We start from the raw sequence: 23,142 nt of genomic DNA on the forward strand, positions 1-23,142 counted from the left end.
ATGAACTTCCCTCGAATCAACACCGATTACCTGGAATATTCTTGTAGAGCTCAGAGATGGGCCCAGAGTAAAGTGGAAATTTGAATTTTGCTTCTTTCTTTAACTGATGAGAGGGGCAACTTCCAAGATAGAGAAAGCAAAACAAAATGGCCATAGTATTTGGGCAGGACTCATTTCAAATGCATGATCTGGAAGAAATTTCTAAACTAGACAAGAACAGGTGAGAATAGTGGGAAGAGCATTCACTTAGAATTCAAGGGAAGCAATTTGTTGGCCACACCAGCCCTCTGAGATCATGTATTAAGATGCAGAGGGGTCATGATGTGAACTGTTTGAGGAAGTGTCCCGGGGACAAAATTACAAATCTCTGAAGTTTTATCAGAGTTAATAGTAATCCAATGTACCATTAATTAGAAGGGATCTGAAAGGTCACTTATCCTAAGTCCTACATTTTATAGATGAGGAAATTGAAGTAGAGGGACATTAAATTACTTCTCTAAAATCATATAGTTCATAACTGGGAAAGATAGGATTCAGATCTAAGTTCTCTGACTCAAAAGTCAATGTGTAACCCAGTCTAGCATTACCTTGTCTTACTTTGTAGTAGTAAAAATGTTCTTTTTGTGGGCTATCTTGATATCAGGTTAAAATCTAGATAACAAGCTATTCTGTTATTGGAGTGTAGGTATATATTATCCTAATATTAATGTTCGTGACTATGGAAATCATTCTTTGAGAATCAGCGAGTTACTCTACGAGGGTTTGTTTATGGAGTGCGCTATGTATGTGTATTAAGGGTCTGTCTGATTGTGGCTCACATGAAGACAAAAACAGAGCTATAGAATTTTTTCTGCTCCATCTTTCTCCAAAAAAGACTTTGATTCCTGCCAAGATGGAAAGCAGGAGCTTGAGGTCAAAGACTTGCTACTCTATCATCTTAAAAAGAGACAGGATACCCAACTAGAATTCTTGCAAAGGTAATTTTGGGTCTAAATTTCGGTCCAGATTGCTATTAGAGAAGGAATGCCACAAGCCGTATATCCAGGGTTTGGTCCCCTTCCTACCAAATTTCAATTTTACAATGAACATACATAGCAGACAGTAAATAAATTGATTTCTCCAAATAGATAGAAAAGAAAAAATTAGAGGAAAAAGTATACATGAGAATCTATACCAGATATTATTAAGGGTGAAAGAAGTCTCTTAATGGAGCCAGATAACTCAGCTCAACCATGAGAGAGAATCCCAGATCTCACCCAACAGGAAATTCCCTGAAACAAGCTGGGAATGGGAACATGATCAAAATATATGCTTCCCATGTCAGCTTCTTTCCTAATTCTCTTCAGGCACTTGAAAAGTCTTGAATGGTGGATTCTCTCATTCTCATTCTCTCTGTCTGTCCCTCTTTCTGTCTCACTTTCTCATTTTCTCTCTTTGTCTCTCTGGGTCTCTGTGTGTCCTTCCCCCTCCTCTTCTACTTCTCCCTCCCTTTTTCCCTCTTTACCTCTCTCGCTCCCTCCCCACCTCTCTTTCTCTTAATCCCCCCCCCAGAAAACCAGGATCTTAAGCTTTCACCAACTCCACCCATCCTGAAGACATAAAGCATTGAATAATCAACAATGAGCATAACCACATAATTGGCCCTTTGAGTCAAGTATTATTATGTGGTATAAGAGGAAAAGGGAAAGGGAGGGGGAGAGACAAAGACACACAGAGAGAATTTCAGATTTCAAGAGAGAGGGCAGGACCTGAAATCAGGAAGCCCCAAATCCTGCCCTACATACTCAGGGTCTTAGATTTAAAGATATAAGCTTATAGGCAATAAATGAATGTCTCTGAGCATGTCATTTAACCTCTTAGACTCAGTTTCTCCTAGTACCTAAATTACAGAGTTGTTGGGAAGATCACATGAGATATGTCACGTATTAACCTTAAAGTACCAAATAAATGTTAACTATTATTACATGAGGATGGTAATGTAAGTCTGTGCATACATAGTTAGAGTTAATAGAATTTTTTAATGAATAAATGTCTAAATTTTCATAAATCTTTGAAAATGGGAATTGCATGTCTGTTCCTTATCCCAATCCTCGTTTCCTCTGACATCACATATTTATCAGTATTATTTAATTTAAGACATTGATAATTTGACAGCTGAGTAGTATAAATCCAGAAGCAGTTGCTCAATTACATGCTGTGAATGGCTGATAGAAAAAGTTTGGTCTCTGTGTACACTAGGCCTGAGTTACCAGGACTGACTTACTTATGTAACCACAATAATATAGAAGGGATATTTTTTATGTTAAAAGTAAAAGGAATATCTGTGTTGCCTAGGACCTATTAGCTCAAAATAACCAGCCCTGGTCTGTGGCAGTGACAAAAATCAGAGAGTCGAAGCTCAGTTGGTGCTATTTCATAAGCATTTGGCTGCTACTGAATCCCTAGCTTTATAGTAACTTACTCTGCATTTCAGAGCATGTGATGTGAAGACTTCTAATGCCTCTGAATCAATTCCTAGGAATGTCACGGGGTCTACATTGGCAAATAAAGCCCTTTATGATCTGGCTCCATTCTGCCTTTTTAGAGTTGTTAGAATGACTCTTCTTCCCTCAGTGCTACTATATTGCACTCAACCTGGTTTTCTTGCTGTTCATCTTATATATTTCCTGTTCCTCTGCATTTCCATAGGTTATCCAGTGCCTAGAATTTCCTCCCTCCTAATATCAGCCCTATAAAGAGTTGTTTCCTTTTAAAATCATCACTTGAGATAATTATACTCTTTAACTTTACATCTGTTGGAGACTTTAAAATCTCCAACAGAAAGCCTTTTCTAATTCTCCAACTACTAGTGCTCACCTACTCCCAAAGATATTTATTTATGTAAATACTGTTTCCTTGCATTAAAATGTAAACTACTGGAGGAGGGCAGGAAGTGCTTCATTTTTTAAATTTTTATCCCCAGAACTTAACACTTACCATGTGCTTCTAAATTTTTTCTTCAACTTTCCCTCCTGCTTCTTGTTGACTATGGTCCCAAGCCTATACCTTAGGTGGAGTTTACCATCCACAGTGGTACCACAGTGACTGGTGAATAAGTGAATGAATGAATTAGTAGCCTCAGTAGCACCAAGAGAAAGCATAGCCTACACTCAAGCAAACAACCCTGGACATCCCCTCACTACAATGATGATAGAAGGGAAAAGCCAAGACTGAACCCTGTGTCCTGCACCCCTGTCCTGTATTTTTCAATAATGACAATTTTCTCTATTCACCAAACTTACATGCACCGACAACTTTCCAACCTTACCCACTTTAGCAGTTCTACACATGAGTAAGAAGATCCATCACTCCATAGAAAATCACCTGTTGTATCCCTTCCACCCAGCTTCAAACCTCCCCCCCCCATTATCTATACTGTGGCAGTTCTTGCCACAGTGCTCAGTTCTTTTTCCAACTTTAACTTCTCTGTTCCTCTTCTTTGCTCCCATCTCGAGGCCTTACATATGAAACAGAGAACATTTTAAGAAATTGAGCACTTGGCTCAATACTCTCAACTATCAAGTCCTTTGCCCCCAACCATGACATATGGCTTATTCTCTTCCTTCTCATTCTCCCAATAATATGATTTCTTCTCTCTCCATAATACAAATAGCTCAGGACTGCAGTCACAACGTCCAAATCCTGATTGTTACTTTTCCTATTTAAGTGTTTAGTGGACTTCAAGAAATATCTATCAAGAAATATTCATTCAGTGGTTCTTAGTGGCTAATATTTCAGGACAAGTCAGAAGGACATTTTATATTGAAAAATAAAAGACCAATTGAAGAGTACTTCCAAGTATATAATCAACATTAGTCTGTTACTGCTGTCTTAGGAAAGGTATTTCAAGAAATATCAAATGCAATTTTAGAAATTTGGCAATCAGTTCAGTCCTGTTGAAACTCTTCATATATTTTGATTCTAGTTATTATTCAAATGCTTGTCAAAGTCTTTATGAGACATCAAATTTAATATTCATAATAATCCTCAAGGTAGCATAGAGGTCAAAGTAAATAAGTCCATAGATCTTAGAAAAACTAGGAAGAAATCAGCCTGGCAACTCTGATTTGTTCTCTCATTAAGCACAAAAAATGTTTTCCTTAAATTATCCCTCCTTTTCTAGAATAAAACGAATGATAAAAGATAAATTCTTCAACTAATCTTGTCTTTTTTATACTACCATTCACAAGGAAAATGAACAGTAAGATAAAGGAATATAGTTTAGGTATAGTTAACATAGTAATGAAAGATTTAAAGAAATTATTCTTCCTAGATATGGTGTGAATGTGTTACTAATTAAAGTTGTTGACCAAGACCAGAAGACCTTTTCTATGATTAAAATGTCCTTGCTAATGTATGAACCTTATAAAAGTTTAGAAATGATCTCGTTAAAATTTTCAAAGTAAATTTTTTTCCATTTTCATTACTGAGCATTATCTCATGAAAAAATGTATAGTAAACATGCAAGGACAAATTATGTAAAATGAGGTATTTCCTGGTAGTAAATTGAATATTCTCAGGATGCTAGGGAACCCTTTCACAGCAAAGTGATTAATGTTGAAAGAGAGAAAAAAAATATATTGTTCAAGAACTATGACTCCCTATTTCCAGTGGAACATAAGCTCCTTTGTGTTTGAGATTTATTTTTCTTCTTTGCATTCTCAGTGCCTTGCCTATGATTAGTTATTAGTCATTGTTTACTGGATTAACTAAACTGATTTTTAAAAATTCTCCATGATCTGGATCTATCTTATTTACTCAATTCAGTTCAACACTGTTTGTGCTCCTCTACCTATTCAACACTACTTCTCCCACTCCCAGTGCACACCAGCTGCTCCAGTCAGATTGATTGATATGTCATGATTAGTCCTCTCTTCCTTCCTTTCCTCAGTCTAAATTTTACATCTAGAATCCCCCTCCTCAATTGATCTATCCAAATTCTACCTATCTTTCAAAGCCCAGTCAGAGTCCTGCCTTCTCAGCAGAATCTATTCTGATGACAAATCTCTCTCTCCTTTGAACCACTGCAGGCAGCCCACACTGATCTTACTCTTCTCTGAACTAATGCAGTCAGTACCCACAAAGCTAAGGTTTTAATCGTTCTTTAATTGTTTCATGTGTATGTTATATCTTCTCTCTAATTAGATTCTAAGTGTTATCCCTGTTGCTCTAGAAGTATTCAGCACCATGGCTAGGGATCAGAACTCCTGCAGTTGGTTTAAGGCTGGGAGAGAAGAGGAATCATTGCAGTTGGTTGCATTTTCACTGCTCTTTCAATAGCATCTTGGGGTAACATTTTGAGGGGGTATTTTCAAGTGAAAAAATTGTTAGTTCTAATGCATTTAATTAGGCTGGGCAACTCTTGTACTTAAGGCACTTTGGATTGCTTATTAAGCAAGAATAAGACCCAGGTGAGTCTCCAGGGAATAAGAAGGGCATTCATTGCTGCGTTGCCTGAGTTTTTAAGCAGATGTTTTCCTGAAATGGCCTGACAGCTAATAAGGAAGGTCACTGGGCTAAAGTGAATTTTTAGATTTATGTGTACCTATGTGCATGTAGCTGTGCAGAGAGAGAGAGAGAGAGAGAGAGAGAGAGAGAGAGAGAATCAGTGGCAGTAGTTTCAGTTTCTGTACCTCTCAGTCCACATACAAAAAAAGGATCATTCAATGGGTCAGAAGCAGATTTACAAGGGTTCCTTGTCTGTCACTAGGGCCATTGCTTATACATGGATCTGGGCTGAAATCCTCAGTTTTATTCCCAGTGCAAGGAAAAGTTACTAGCATAGCAGAGTTTACAGCTTTAGGGAGTAAGGACCCTGGTCACAGTTCCAAGATTAAAAAGAGTGCTTGTGTTTACTTATAAACCAGTGCACAGTACAGTAGAGCAATAAACATACCTCTCTGTAATATCTGGTTGGTTTTCTGGAGCTCTCTAGACCAGCCTTTGTTTCAGCAGATTAATGACCACGAGAATAGCCAGGTGTTAAAGTCCAAATTCCTTATTGTCTCCTATCCAGGGGCCTGGGCTAGCTTGGTCTCAGTGGAGGAAATGCTGGAGGACAGACCAGTCACCAAAGTAGTGTGAAATGGAGTGAATTTTCTCCTTGGCTCCCAGAGCTTGAGCTCCTGCCTCCAGTCCTCTGTCTTCTCCAAGTCTGACTCTGGCTGAGTTTGTCCCAGTTTATATGCTCTATTATAATTAGATCATTTATAGTATACTGAGTGTAAACCAATCATTATATCACCAGGGAACCATTATTTGTGGTAAGATTAAATCAATCATACTGAACTAGAAAACTATTAATCACCATGCTAAACTAGATAACCATTGTCTTATCAATTCCACTGAATTAGCACCTGGTAAGAATCCTTGTTTCAAGTACAGAGTTCTGGCCCATAACACCTCTCTATAGATCATACCATTTTGGAGGAGCCAAAAAATTATAGCTCCCCAATATTACCTCTAGTTGCACAAAAAACCTAAAGTTTGGGACAGTGCCCCCTTAATTTGGGAAATAGAGCCCCAAGTTAACATAAAATTAAAAGTAAATAAATAGACTGGAAAATGAACAGACGACAAAAATTCTAACCAAAGAAAGATGGTGACAAAGAAGATTAAACCATGCTCAAAAGAAGACAACAAAATCAAATCCCTGTGCCTAAAGTTTCAAAGAAAAATGTGAATTGGTCTCAGGCCATGGAGGAGCTCACAATTATTTAAGAGAAGTAGAGGAAAAATTGGGAAGAAAAGGGGGAATAACACAAGAAAATAATGGAAAACAGTCAACAGTTTGGTAAAAAAAAAAAGAGAAAAAATACAAGAAAATCTCACCTTAAAAAACAGAATAGGCCAAGTGGTAAAAGATACACAAAAATCCAATGAAGAGATGAATGCCCTGAAAAGCAGAACTGGTGAAATGCAAGAAGTTATATAAAAATTCAAAGAAGAGAAGAACTCCTTAAAAAGTAGAATTGGGCAAAGAGAAAAGAAGGTACAAAAGCTCATCAAAATAAAAAAAGAATTCCTTAAAAGCTAGAACTGGGCAAGTGGAAGTAAATGACTTTATGAAACATCAAGAAACAAACAAGATGAAAAGACTGAAAAATGGATGAAAATGTTAAATATTTCATTGGGATAATAACTAATCTGTAAAATAGATCCAAGAGAGATAATTTAAGAATTATTGCACTACCTGAAAATGATAATCAAAAAAGCTTAAACATCATCTTTTAAGAGATTATCAAAGAAAACTGACCTGATATTCTAGAACCGTAGGACAAAACAGAAAATGAAAGAATCCACCAATCACCTGCTGAAAGAGATCCCCAAATGAAAACTCCCAGGAATATTATAGCTAAATATCAGATCTCCCAAATCAAGAATAAAATACTGCAAAGAAGCCAAAAAGAAACATCTTAAAAATCATGGAGTCATAGTCAGGATAACACAAAATTTACCAGCTTCTATATTAAAGGATTGAAGGACTTGAAACATGATATCCCAGAGAGAAAAAGAGCTAGAATTACAACCAAGAATTACTTACTCAGCAAAATAAAGTATGAATGAATATTCAATGAAATAGAGGATTTTCAAACATTCCTGACTAGAAAATATGACTTTCAAACACAAGATACAAAAGAAACATAAAAAGGTAAACAGGAAAGAGAAATCATAAGGATTTTGATAAGATTAAACTATTTATATTCCTACATGGGAAATTTTAAAAATTTCTCATTAGGACAGTTAGAAACAATAAACACAGATAGAAAGCAGAGGTGTGAGTTGAATGTGATGATATGATTACCTAAAGAGTGAAATTAAGAGATGAAAAAGAAGAATGCACTGGGAGACAAGGAAAGGCAGAAGTAGAATGGAATACATTATCTGACATAAAAGAGAGCTGAAAGATTTTACAGTGGAGCAGGAAGCAGAGGGGAGTTCATGAATCTTATGCTCATCAGAACTGGCTCAAAAAGGGAATGATATACACACTTAGTTGAATGTAGAAATCTATTTTACCATACAGGAAAGAAAAAAGAGAATGAGATAGTAAAAAAGGAGCTTTTGAGCTTTAAAAAATGATAAGCAGGATGCTCTCAGAAAAACATGGATTTTCATGAACTGATGCAAAGTGAAGTGAGCAGAACCAGAACACTATACACAGTAAAAGCAATATTATATGATGACCTACTATAAATAATTAAGCTATTGTTGGTAATTTTGAAGGGCTTGTGATGAAAGGTGCCATCCATTTCCAGAGAAAGAATTGATAGAGCCCAAATGCAGATAAAAGGCACTTTTTAAAGGCGGGGGATGTCTTTTCTTTGTTTCACAGAAAGACGTGTGGAAATATGTCTGTATGGTTACACACGTATAATCTATGCCACATTGTTTGCCTTCTCAGTAGGCAGTAAGGGAGACAGGAAGGAGAGAGAATTTGGAACACAAAATTGGAGGAAAGAAGAATGTTAAATTTGTTTTTATAAATTTAATTTGGAAATTTTGAAAAATTCAGAATTTGGAAAATTTGGGAAAAAAATAAAATGTTAAATAAGATTAAAAATAAATAAATAAAGCTAACCTGACTTCCATGTGACCATTTGAGCCAGATCTATAGGCATTTCCTCTCTCCCATTCAATCTGTGCCATCTTTAATGCCATATGTTCTGTATAATCCTAATCTCAGTTTCTTCATCTCTAAAATGAGATGTTAGACTAGACAGTCTTGGTTTCTTCAAAGAGCCTGTAATCCCATGAGTACTGATCAGTGCAGTTGAGCCAACATCACTTCTTACCTGGATTACTGTAATAGTCTCACAACTAGACAGTACCTTCAATGTCAGCCCTCCATTCTATCCTTTGTGAAGATCAGAGATCTAATTCTGTCATTCCCTTGCTGAAAATCCTTTTCAGGCTCCCTGTTGACTATAGGACAAATACAAATTCCCTAGCCTGATATTTAAGACTGTCAACAATTTGCTTCTATCTACTTTATTTCACACAAACTTCTTGCTGCTCAACTTCATCTAATTAAAATACTTCTGTTCCCTCAGGGGCCAGCTTGGATACCATAGATGAAAGGGATCTCTCCCTCTTCAAAGCTCCTCTTTGCCTTTATTGTACCCTAATTTCTATACTTGTGTCTATGACACATTCGCTTCCAGTCTGTGAGCTCTGTACCCTGAAAGTGATAGACTTTTATGGGTGAAGTGCCAAAAGACCTGGACCCTGAAGAAACAGTATTTTAACCAATAAGGATGGAACATATTCCAGGCAAGGATACATTCGTGGAAGAAAGAACAGTGAAAATAAGTGGGAATTCAAATTTGTGATACTGAATACAGCTATAGGAAAATCCTTAAATGTGACCACAAAGTCGCGGTTCAGTGGAGCCTCACTCTCCATGACACCATTTTGGAGTTTCCTTGATAAATATAGTAGAGTTGTTTGCCATTTCCTTCTTCAGCCCATTTCACAGATGAAGAACTGAGGCAAACAGAGTTAAGTGACTTGCGCAGGTTTACACAGTAAGGCTGGATTTGAACTCATGAAGATAAATCTTCTTAATCCCAAGCCTTTTTGATGTGATTTTTTTTAAACAGCAAAATAATTGTATAAATATATTTACATATATTATATTTAATATATAATTTAACATGTATACCATATATTGGATTGCTTGCCATCTAGAGGAAGGGGTGAGGAGGAAGGAATACAGATTAGTACAAATTAGAAGTAATCAAAAAAGGGAATCGAAAGAGAATTAAGCAGGAACCAAGAAAGGCTTCTGGTAGAAGGTAGAATTTTAGCAAGTTTGTTTTAGCAGAAATTTTAGCAAGTCTGTTTTTAGCAGAAAAGACAAGAAGTGGAGATTAGGGAGACCATTCTAAGAGTGGGGAACAGCCAATGAAAATGTGCAGAATCAGAAATTAGGGTGTTCTATTCAAGAAATAGCAAAGAAACTGCTGTCATTGGATTATAGGGTGTGTTTTTCTGGGATGAGGAAAATAAGGTATAAAAAGACTGGTAATGGTGAATGGGGGGAGCAGGTTATAAAGAGTTCTGACTACCATAAGATTGGGAACTTCTGGAACTTACTGAATAGAGGATGACTTGATCAGATCTGCATTTAGGAAGATCCCTTCACAGTTCATTGAAGAACTGATTGAAGTGAGGAAACTCTTGTGGAATTCATTCAACCAGCAGGCTACAACAATTGTGTCTGTGAGAGCTGGTCCTCTCCTCAAGCCAAAATAAACTGCAAACTATCCTCTGAAATTCTCCCCAAACATTCCCCTCAATCTGCCTTTGTTAAAACTGTTGCAAACACCCAGAATGCTCTCTTCTTCTTCGCTCTTTATTTAGGACACATCTTTCCTCCATGGCCCAGCTCAGCTCCTGTGTCTTCCTCTGTGTATTCCTCTGTGTATTCCTCAAACCCCATCCCATTCAATCTAATTCCTATAGACAGTGTCTATGTGATTCACTTAAATAACTATATATTGCTTTGTGCCATGTCATATTTTCATGTGTATTATCTGTCTCCCAAATAGGTCATAAAAGTCTTAGAGGAATGAGGCCCCAGTTATATTTTTCTGTGTTTTAGACACCTCACTTGGAAAATGCTCCATAAATGTTTGTTGATAACAGTGATTACTCCACTATGAATTTCTGCAACATTCCATCTCCTGTCTTTCAGTTTTCATTTTAACTGTGCTCCACACATCAAATGTGCATTTTTCATCTCTACCTCTTAAGATTACTAATTTCCTCAAAGTTCAGCTCAAAACTCAACCTCTTAAATGAAAATTTTCCTGATTTCCCTGATGCTAGCATATCATTCCCCAACTAAAAAAATCCCTTTCATTTTGTATATATTTCCTATATCCTTTATGTGATCATATTGTTTCTCCCTGTATAATATAAGTACTTTGAAAAGAGGGACTTTTCAATTATATCTTTATATCTCCAGCATTTTACCTACTGACTGGCACATTAATACATCATATTACTTAATACATATTGATTAAACTGACATTGCTATGAGAGAGATGACCTAAACAATTGAATTAAATTACTATTTTAGAACAGAGACAAAGAACAAAGGCTATTTGTTAATTAAGTGACTGTGATATAGCAGGTAGGCTGAGCAGTACCTTGGAAATCACAAGTTCTATTTCTGAATCCCATTTCTGATCACTGTTTGATCAAGATCAAACAAGAAAAAATTTTGATAATCAAGTTCCTCATTATTAAAATGGAACTGACTACTTAACAATGAACCAAGTTGCTGTAAGGGAAAGGCTGGGTGCAGTGAGGACATTAGAGAGATAAATACAGAGAAACAGTGAAAGAAAAATAGATAGAGAAACAAGGTACAGAGAGAAGCAAGAAGCTAAAGGATTTACTAGTTAAGTTAGGGAAACATTCAAAAATTTAAAACTATGTAAAACAATGAATGAACAAATGCTAGATCAACAAATTATATATGTCATGGGAAATCAGAGCATTATGATCTTGACTTCACCCCAAGAGATATTACCATGGACCACACTAGATAGTTCACTTATCAGATTTTAGCTATAGTATCTCGAGGTATGAGCAAAGTCCAAGTTACAAGACAAAAGTAAAATTACTGTGAACTAGCATTGTCAGGGAAGACTTTGTGGAGAATAAGGGACTTGAGTAAGAAGAGAATAAGGTGACTTTCTTTTCTTAGCTGTGAAACCAAAACATTTCCCCAAAGTTATTTCAGTTAAAAAAAGCCTCAGGAAAAATTTTTTAATAATCTGGGGGAGTTGTTTTTTCAACTTTATCTCATTTGAAATACTGTAAATTCAGCCTTCCTTGTGGATTACCTTAATTGTTCTAGCAGCAAGCCTTTTCTCAACTCAGGCTCATAAACTACTTAACAAGCTTTTGTAGAATAAAGTGTCAACAGCTTTTTTTCTTTCTTATGTACTTATTAAGCACTGCCACTATTTGTCTGGTGAGACAAAAGAATAAGGCCACCTGCTAACACCATTTGGCAGCAGACTGAGGATGGCTTGCCAGCTCATTCTTTCTCTGATCTCAGATATAGTCCTGAAAATCCTGTTCTATTGCCATGGCTCTTAATGAATTTTAAAATGATTTTACAGTTGATAATTGTGACTTTGTTTCTCTTCTTTGAACCTCACAAAACCAGAAGCTTGGTATTTAAAAGACAGCATTTTACATTTCTGTCTTTTTATAATGCAGTATTCTGCAGGATACTAGAAATACAGGGAAAAGTTTTTATTGCATAATTGTTGAACACCCAAAGAGCCCATTAGGTGCTCTTTGCACCTAGTACAAAGCCCCGTAAGCCCTTCCTGAGGGCCCAGGATGGTAGCCATGACATACACAGAGAGCTTTCAAAGAAGTGCTCCTGTGAAAGGCAAGATGTGAGTATTATTTCCAAGTTTCTCTTTTTAATTTTGAGTCTTTCATAACTGTTGAACAATCATGCACTCCCTTGTTATCCTACCCTTGTCATGAGATCCCCCATCACCACCACACTACACCTCCACCCCGCCCCGGGAATGCTGAGTGGAGTCCCTGTTGAGAACTAGAGAGGATGGTTTTACCAAATGGGCAGGGATGAAGGGATTGTTAGCTATACCTTAGAGGAACTAACCACATCACTGAGATCAAATATCTGTTCTTGTTGTTGTAATTATTTGATTGCTAGAATTGAAATAATCTTTTGGGGAAAGACATACGCCATTTGAATGTAATTGCTAAACACTGTCAACAATTTGAAAACTCTTAGGGGGATTCATTCAGGAGAACACTATAGCTTTAATGATTTGAGTTTTTTGTCAGTTAACTTGTTTGGTTAACTTTACATTATTCTGGCAATTTTCTTTAACAGCTTTCTTTATTCTGATCAATTTCTATTACATGTGAAAATAGACTGAAAAACTCAATCATGGACCTTAAATTATAAATGGTTTATAGGTTATATCATATATATATATATATATATATAAAATATAACATATATATTATATTATAAAATGGACCTAACCATAAAACCTACCCTAGATTCAAGACATACTTTGCATCTTCATGCACTCAAAGCCACAATTTAGCTTAGAACAAAGCACTTCCACTGATGCTTTTATCAGATTAAACATAGGACAAACTAGTTAAAGCAAAATTCATCTAATTAAATAATATAGGAAAATCAATGATATGAAAATTTTCACCCATACACATAGGAGCACAATCTCCTGCAAATCACCACATTAGTGATGGGAGAGAGGACATGAGTGTGTAACAGATATAGAAAGGCATATGTATAAAGAATATATGTGGCCAAAAACCATGTGTACCTAAGAAAATTCATCCTTTAAAGAAGACATTCCCCAGTTGAATCCCTCTGGCTCTAATACTTTGGTTTATTTCTCCATACAGCCTCCATTAGGTTACAAGATGCTTTCTGTTGACAGTCTCTAGTGTTCTTGCAGAGATGCTATCTGCTCACCAGCAACTGAGCTGCTCTTACTGAAGTCAGCTAAATTCCTTGTGTTATATGGCCTTTTTCCATGTAGGGAAGACATTTCTCACCTCTTTTAGTTTTCAGAGGTGAATTCAACCCTTTTATTATTCAGACCAATCCCATAAGTACTTAGCCAGCCAGTGAAGTTCATGGATTCCTGGACTCACAGATTTAGAGTTGAAAGGGGTCATAGAGATCCTCATTTTATAGATAAGAATATATAGACTAAGAAAGAGGTAAAGTCTTTCTCCCACAGTCACATTGATAGTAGGCGACAGAGCCAGATTTGTACATAGATTCTCTAATTCCAAATCCAATCCTCTTTCTACTTTACTGTGCTGTAGTATGATACAAGGGAAAGCCTGCTGGATCTATAATCAGATGTTCTGAGTTTATATTTCAGATCTGTTACTAAACAGTTGTTTGATCTTGGACAAATCCCATAGTCCAGTGGCCAGTCTCCTGGATTTGTACCAGCTTGGCCCAGGGCTTTCCCATGCACTCTCCACCAGCTCCAGCTCATGGCACCCAACTTGGACTCCCTGTGTCTTGGAACTTTTTCTCATGTACCAGATGCCATCCATGACCATAGTTTCTCTTTACCTTTGCAAAATCCCCTACTTTCTCCTGATTAGACATCTCTAGGGCCACATCCCCACATACTCCCAACTCCTCTGAAGTAAGTCTACTGGGTCTCACACAATATAAGAATTACCACTTGCCACAAGGTTGGACTTTGGGTGAAGATCTTAAACAATTTTGATCTTAAACAACGAATTACTCACCTCCCTCATCTCACCTCTCTCCAGCCACTGATAGTCTTCCTGGACTCAGGATTAGCACGCTCCCATCCCTTCATACTTTCTCTTTTCCAATGATTCTGAAAACCCAGACTGCCAAATTATAAATACTGTTCTCCATGGCCAACTGCCTTCACCCTAAATAGGAAATTTGCAAGATTGTTCTCCTTTTCAGATAACTATAGCAATAAGACTTCGTGATCTTTTTTTTTTACCAACAATTTGAGAAGTCCGTGCCCTCTAAGATTACTCTGTCTTTAACAAACAATTTTTACAATACATTCTCTAGTTTCTGTATATAGTTGGAATCATTTTCATCCTAATTTTAGGTTATAGTTAAGAACCTGATGAGAAAATTCTCAAAACTCTCCAAACCCTACAGGTGATCATCAAATGCCCTCAAATATTTATGCAATATAGCAGATGGGTTTTCTATTTTTAATGTACATAATACATCAAATGTAGATGCTCTGAGGTGCTCTAGCAGTCATTTTACTTTCCTTTCTGACACCTGCCAATTAGTTTGCATCTCACAAGGTGCTTGATATCTGTTTGTTTCATGAAGTATTTGTTAAATTGACTTGATTTTTTTCTTCTTCTAGGACATCAGCATTTTCTGAGAATAACAGCAGCTTTCCAACAGAGAAGAGCTCAAGGCTTATCATATTATTTGTTTCAGAGTCTGAGCAAGGACTTGTGTCCACAATTAGATTAAGAGGCAGAGAGGCAGAATGAATTAGAGGTAGCTACAGGGCTAGGAAGCCCTGGATTCACATCCCATTTTTGACATAAATGGTGCCCATTTCTGGCTCTGTGTCCTGGGAAAAGCCACTTGACACTTCAGTGCTATAGGTAATCCTCTGGAAAGGCAATCTATATGAATGGATGGGATTTCTCTTCTGGGAGTTCCCTGTGTCCACAAATCTCATGTAGAAAATATAGATGGCTTTCTACTCCAGTAAATTCACATCCTTTGCATTCTTCTCCCTCTTAAACATTTTAATAATCTATACCTCCTCCAGAAACAATAAATCATTCTTCAAATACTTTTTAATGTTTAACAATTCTTGTTAACTTTCTATCACAAATATACTGTCCCTTAGGTCTTCAGTTTTCCTTAATGAATCCAAGAGTAACTACCCCAGGTTCTATATAAAGATATAACTGTATGCTTCAATGGATGATCCCAGATAAATTCCCACAAGTCTTATGTTAAAAAGACCCTAATATACCTCTAAGGATTTTCTCATTCTCTTCACTCAGGGGCCGCCCCCCCAGCAAAACGGAGACATATTCCTTGCTTGTAAGTAAACACTTTACAGGTTAGAGAAGAAAGTTTTATTAAAAGGAGGAAAATGATAGTAATCTTACTATGTGGTAAACCCATAGACTCCAGTTTCTGGTATAAGAACTATTTGATAAAAATTTCTGGGAAAACTATGCATAGATGAACAACTCATACTCCAAACCAAGATAAGGTCAAAACAGGTTCATGATTTGGACATAATGAGTGATGACATAAACATATTAGGAGAGCAAAGGACAGTTTATCTGTCAGATCTTTGAAGAAAGCATGACTTTATGATCAACAAGAAATAGACATTATAAAACACAAAATTTTAATTATATTAAATTAAAAGGTTTTGCACAAACAAAATCAATGTAACCAAGATTAGGAAGGAAGCAGAAGGCTAGGAAACAACTTTTATAGCCAATGTTTCTAATAAGGGCCTCATTTCTAAAAATAAAACAAGTTGATAAGAATATAAGTCATTCTCTGTTATGGCCCAGAACTCTGAACTTGAAACAAAGGATTCTTACAAGGTACTAAGTCAGTGGAATTGATAGAGACAATAGTTATCTAATTTAGCCTGGTTCAGTATGATTGATTTAATCCTACAAGGAGAGGTTATGGGCCAAAACTTGAAATAAGATATTAAGTGGAATTGAGGAGACAATGGCTAAATCTAGTTTAGCATTGATTTAATCCTACAACAAATAATGGTTTCCTAGTGATATAGTGATTGGTTTGTAATCAGTGTAGAGCATATAAGCTAGAAGCTCTCAGGGCCAAAAGAGACAAGCATACTAGACGCTATCGGAGGCTGAGACAGATTCATTCCATAGTTCACTTTTGTAATGGCTGAAGGCTGAAGCACCAACCTTTGGATTTGGGGAGATTCAAAAACCAGAGAAGGAGGCAGGAGCTCAAACTCTCTGAACTAAGGAGAGAGGAAGGCTTCTAAGAAAACTAGCTGAGTCCCAAGTGAAGGAGATAGGACTTTGAAAGCAACAATAAAGGATTTGGACTTTAATCCCTGGCTGCACTTGCGGTGATTACTGAACTGAAAGAAAGGCTGCGCCTCGAGACCCAAGGAAACCGAAACAGAGAACATTACATTTTAGAGAGAACATTACAATTCCCCAAATGATAAATGGTCAAAAGGTATAAATAGATATTTTTCAGAGAGAGAAGTTAATTACTCATGTGAAAAAGTGTTCTAAATTACTGTTGATTAGAGAAATATGCACATTAAAACAATTCTGAGGTATCATCTCACACTTAGCAGATTGACTAAGATGACAGGAAAAGATAATAAATGTTGGAAGGGAAGTAGTAAAATTAGGATACTAATGCATTGTTGGTGGGATTTTGAACTGATCCAATTTGGAACTATGCCCAGAGGGCTATCAAACTGTGCATACCCTTTGATCTATCAATGTCTCTACTGGGTCACTGTCCCAAAGATCATAAAAAGGGGGAAAGGACCCACATGTGCAAAAATTATTTGTAGCAGTCCTTTTTGAAATGGCAAGGAAATGAAAATTGAGTGGATGCCCATCAGTTGGAAATGATTGAATAAGTTCTGGTATTTGAATTGTTCCATAAGAAATGATGAGCAGGCTACTTTCAGAAAAGCCTGCAAAGATTTAAATAGACTGACACTGAGTTAAGTGAGTAGAACCAGGAAAACACTGTGTACAGTAACAAGAAGATTGTGTGATGATCAACTATGGCAGACTTAGCTCTTCTCAATAATAAAGTGATCCAAAACAATTCCAATAGACTTGGGTTGGAAACTTCCCTCTATATCCAGAGAAAGAACCATGGAGAGTGAACATGGCTCAAAGCATATTATTTTCACTTTCTTTTGTTTTTTTTTTCTTTCTCATGGTTTTTCCTTCTTGTATTGATTTTTTTCTTTCACAACATGACTAATATAGAAATATATTTAAAATAATTGTGCATGTATAATCTATATCAGATTGTCTTGGGTAGGAAGGACGGAAGGAAGAGAGGAAAATAAAACTGATTCAATAGCAATCATCTATACCCAAAAATGAGTAAATCCCAACATAACCTTAGTATGGGAGGCTACTGGTGAAGATCCTCTCTTCTGCAAATCCCATCCTAGCCTATCATTCCATGCGGAACAAACTTAGCCATAATGGAATTTCTAAATTCTCTCTCTCCATCATCATTGGAGTCTTCCAGTAGAAGATGAAGGACCACTGGGTGGGTGGCTGCTGAGGGAACTTCTCTTCACAAATGGTTTAGACTAAACAGCCACTAAGGTACCAGGCAACTCTGAGATTCATAGAAAGTGATCTGTCCTTGCCAGTCATGGATTTTCCATGCAATGCTTTTCCCTTTGTAATTGATAAAACTTAAGCTAACATATGTATCTTGGGTGTTAGAATCAATACATGTCCTACTAAGGTTTAATTTTTTTGATGGAAGGGAAGGAAAAGAGATAAAACTTGTGATTTCATTGGAGTAGGGAAGAATTGGTGAATGGGAACTCTCTCTGCTAACGTGTATCAGTAATTGTCCTGCAAATTACCATTGTATAGAGAGGCACTGAGTAGTTAAAAACTTGCTCAGGGTCACACAACCAGTATCAAAATTCAGATCTTTATTTCTCCCAAGCCAACTCTATCCATTGTGTGGGAGCTTTGATTGTATAGCTGTTACAATATTTATTTACAATAAAATTGTTATTAACAATATATGACATTAATAGTAGCAGAGACTAATCCATCCACTGATCCTCCCTTGTTTATTCAAACAAGAATATTCAAGAACTACATAACATGGTTAGTTAAGTGTATGAGTATAGATTTGAAATCAGGTCTTCCTGACTCTAGCCCTAGTGCTCCATCCACCACACTACTTAGCCATCCACGTATATGAAAACTAAAAATCATAAATGTTCTATGTCTTGGTCAAGGTCATACATGCAGTTAATGACAGAGTTTGGATTTGAACCCAACTCCTCTACTAAGCTTAATATTGAGACTCAAGAGCTCATATCAAGAATATAGATAGAAAACCATAAAAAGTCAAAAAACTTAGGATCATGAACTCTGACACCTGCTGGCTGTGGGACTTTTAGCAAATCATCTCCTCTTTCAGAGTTAAATTTCTAAGAGTATAAGTAAGCAAATGGAGATTTACTTTGGTAGAGGGAGTTTCCATACCAGGAGTTTTCTATACCAAGGAAATCAGAGATGAAAAGTGAAAAGTGAGATGTTGTTATCATTCAGTTGGTGTAGAAAATCTGAATACAAACTGAATCATCTTTTAAACATAAAAGGAATACTTCCTATTTGAAGGAATCCTGTGGTGAATCCTTCAGTAAGGAAATAGTCCCTAGTCGATCTATTAGGTATAATCAGATTTTCAGATTTAGAACAAAGCACACCTGTAAATACTTGGTTTTTTTTTTTTTTTTTAGCCACAGAGCTTTCAGCAGGCTGCGGGGCCTAGCAAGGCCTCTTGAAGGAGAACTTGTAACTCAGCTTCTATTTTTGATATCTGGGCTTTATGCCCGTGCCCCATAGGGCTTGTGTAAGAGATGCCTTCTTGGCTGATCTGCCCCGACCCAAGTGTTTCAGGGAGCTAACGCATCCTGTGTGGAGAACTAGCTAAATGCCCCATCTTTCTTCCATTCTGTTACAGGGAACCCTATTGTTGCTATGGGGCCTTCAGTGCCTTAGCTCCCAGGGTTTCTGTCAAGTCAGTTAATAAATATTTATTAATCACCATTTATATGCTAGGAAACAGTCTAAGACTGGGAATACAAAAAGAGGCAAAAAAGTCTCTGCCTTTGAGGAGCTCACTATCTAATGAGGAAGACAACATGCAAACAACCATGTACAAACAAGCCGTCATATACAGGATAGACAGTGACAGAATTGTCCAAGGATTCATCAATATGCTGTCAGTCACACTTCTCAACATGCAGAAAAGGGATTTGTTATATGCTTAACATACACATATATGTGCATACACATGCATACATATATGTATATATGTGTGTGTGTGTAAACATGTGTGTTTGATAATATACACTCAGTGGGCCCCAAGTATGTTTCAGCAGCCTTATATAAACCTGGATTATAACAACACAACCAACGCAATGGAACTTTATAGATGGCAATAGAAGAAGGTAAAAATATACCTATCAAAGAACAGATAGAAGGGGAAAATCAACATCAGGTAAAATAATAAACTGACCGGTAAATGGAAATAACTGACATTTGGAGACTAATCACTAACACCAGAGCTATACCCAGTTACTTGATGTGTTCATACTACTTAAATAAAAGTAATAAAACTGAGCCAGAAATTCTTAGGTCTCAGCTAACCTGAGCTGGTTCCAGCTAGTTATATGACCTGTTATCTTAAGGAAATAATTAATACAGAAAAAAATTTCTTATGACAATAGGAAATAATCAACACAGAGAAGGTACTTCAATTAGGGAGTGTGAAAGGCTTCCTGAAGAAAGTGAGATTTCCCCATTTCTTCACGGCCAGGAATTTTACATGGTGTATTGGATGAGAAAGACCTATGATACTTATTTTAACTTTCCATATACCGAGGTCCAATCTGAGTGATTAAGGCTTTCATAGCTGAGATGTTAAAAGTAGATTGAGTGACCTTTAGAAGTCAGTCCCCTTGTATTCCTACCTAAATCATGAGCTGTCTTGGTATAATGGATAGCCAGCCACAATCTCCTTTAACCACTTTCTCTAAAAATAGAGAGAGACAGAGACAGAGACAGAGACAGACAGATAGATAGACAGAAAGAAAGAGAGTATGTGAAAAAGAGACAGAGAGAATGAATGATGGAGGGAGGGATGAAGGAAGGAAGAAAGAGTGAAAAAGAGAAAGAAAGAGATGAAGGAAGGAAGGAAGGAAGGAAGGAAGGAAGGAAGGAAGGAAGGAAGGAAGGAAAGAAAAGAAAGAAAGATAAGTGGATACATAGACAGACAGATAGAGTAGATAGAGAGAGAGGGAGGATGGATAGATAGAAAGATAGAAGATCTGTTTAGAAGAAGTTTTTGATACCATGAAGTAAAAGTGTTGGGTTGCATAGTAGAGGACTTAGATTCAAATCTGTATTCCCTTTTATTACCTCTGTGACTCTGGACCGATCAATAATCTTTCAGAACATCATTGTCCTAATATGAAAATTTATAGAGGTGACATTGGATGAGGGTTGTCAAACTGTACTTTACAGACCAGGGAACTCCTTTTGTACAGCCCACAAGCTAAGGACAGTTTTCTTACATTTTAAAATAAGTTTTATTGTATTTAAAAGTATTCTTAGCCCACCAGTAATACTAAGCAGGAAACAAATCAGACTTGTTTTCTGGGCTAAAAGTATGCTGATGCCTGGACTTAATGAATCTTCTGATTTTTTCTCAATTAAATCCATAATTCTTTGATATTGAATTTCTGCAACCAAAATGCCAGCATTAGTTTTATCTTAAGGAAAATTCAGGAGAAATGAGGTCTTAGGGTTCTGGACCATGTAGTCTGGTGGCACCTTTATAGCCTACTTGGGAACCTTCCCTAAAATACTTTATCTTTTTCACACCTAGCATTATCTGAATGCCAAAAATGAATGAGGAAAACATCAAATGTGCTTGTTTTTACATAGTCCCTCTGACACTTATCATTTTCCCTTTTTATCATATTTTCTATTCAATTGAGTAGTAGAATTGGTTTAATTTGCATTTTTCTAATAAGTAAAAGTTTGGAGAATTTTCATATGATTATAGGTAGCTTAGTGTCTTGCTCTTGAGAAATGAATTGTTCATACCCTTAGATCATTTACTAATTGAGGAATGGCTCTATTTCTTATTGATTTATATCGGTTCTTAGAAAGGAGATTTTTATCAGAACTTTATTTTTGCTTCAATAATTTTTTGCCAGTGAGCCATTTCTCTTTTAAAATTAAAACTTTTTAAATCCATTTGTTCATTTTTTAAAAAATTTTATGTAATCAAAATTATCTATCTCATCTTCTCGGAGCCCTTCTATAACTTGTTTTGGTCATGAACTTTTGTCTTCTGTATGAAACTGATAGGTAAATATTTGAAGTCTCTTTAATTTGTTTATGATGTAAGCTTTTATGTCTAGGTCATATCCATTTGGAGCTTATTTTGATATAAGGTGTGAAGTATTAGTCTAGCTCTAATTTTTCCATATGGCTATCCAATTTTCCTTGCAGGTTTTCCCAAATACTGAGTCCTTATCCCAGTAACTGGAAACTTTGAGTTCACAGAATACTAGGATACTAGATAGATTTTCTTCTGCAGATTCCATCCTTAATTTGCTCCACTGATAGGAAATATTAGCAAAGAAGATAAAACAGCATACCACAAAATATAATCACATTGAGTTCATACCAGGATTACAGGTTTGATTTAATTAATATTAAATCTTAAATTTAATTAATTAGAATTGGTAACAAAAAAACTAAAAAATTACATCAAAGAATAGAAAATTTGACAAAATATAACAAAGGCAGGAACTAACTTTTTAAAAAATGATATATAGCATGTATTTAAAACCAAGAGTTATCATTATGCATAAAACAGAAATAAACAAATCCTTTCTAATAAAATTATGAGTAAATCAAGGACAGCCATTATAATCTGGTTATAGCAATAAGACAAGAAAGAGAAATTGAGAGAATATGCACAAGTAAAAAAGAAACAAAATTATTACTGTCTGAAGATATATGATCATGCCCTTTAAAAATCCTAGTTAACCAAAAAATTAATTAAAATGATAAATTCAGCAAAATTGCAGATTACCAAATAAATCCATACAAATCATTATCATTTCTAAATAATACCAATAAAACTCAATAATAAGAGTCAGAAAGAGAAATTCCATATAACATTACTATAGCATATATAAAACACTTGTGAATCTATGTCACAGAATACAAATATACGTATGCATAACTACAAACCATTGTTTACAGAAATAAAGACAGACCTGAATAAATAAATAATCTATATAGGAGGAATCAGTACAACAAAAACTATAAGGTTACCTAAATAACTAACTTAGTATTATAACATTAAAGCCTACCAAATAATTACTTTATAGAACTAGAAAAAATAATAAAATTCATATAGAGGCAAAAAAGATCAAGTGGAGATTAGTAGTGTCAAAGTTCCATCTTTATTTTCACTGGCCTTTAACTGAAATTTAGTGGTTCCTTTATTAATGAATGTAGATAACAAACCCGAGCAGTATTGCCAGTAGCAGTTAATTGGTAACTAATAGAAATGACAGGTATCTTCATATCATGTTACGGTTTTTATAGATATTCCAAAATGTCATTTGTATTTATCCCTACTTTGATATTACTGTAGTTATTAGACCTGCTATTAGATCTCACATGATTACAATGTTCCTGTCTATAGACTGCATTTCAATATAACTGATTTCCTTTGTAATCTTATAAAAT

Source organism: Sarcophilus harrisii, chromosome 6, assembly GCF_902635505.1.
Source record: "Sarcophilus harrisii chromosome 6, mSarHar1.11, whole genome shotgun sequence".
Taxonomy (NCBI): domain Eukaryota; kingdom Metazoa; phylum Chordata; class Mammalia; order Dasyuromorphia; family Dasyuridae; genus Sarcophilus; species Sarcophilus harrisii.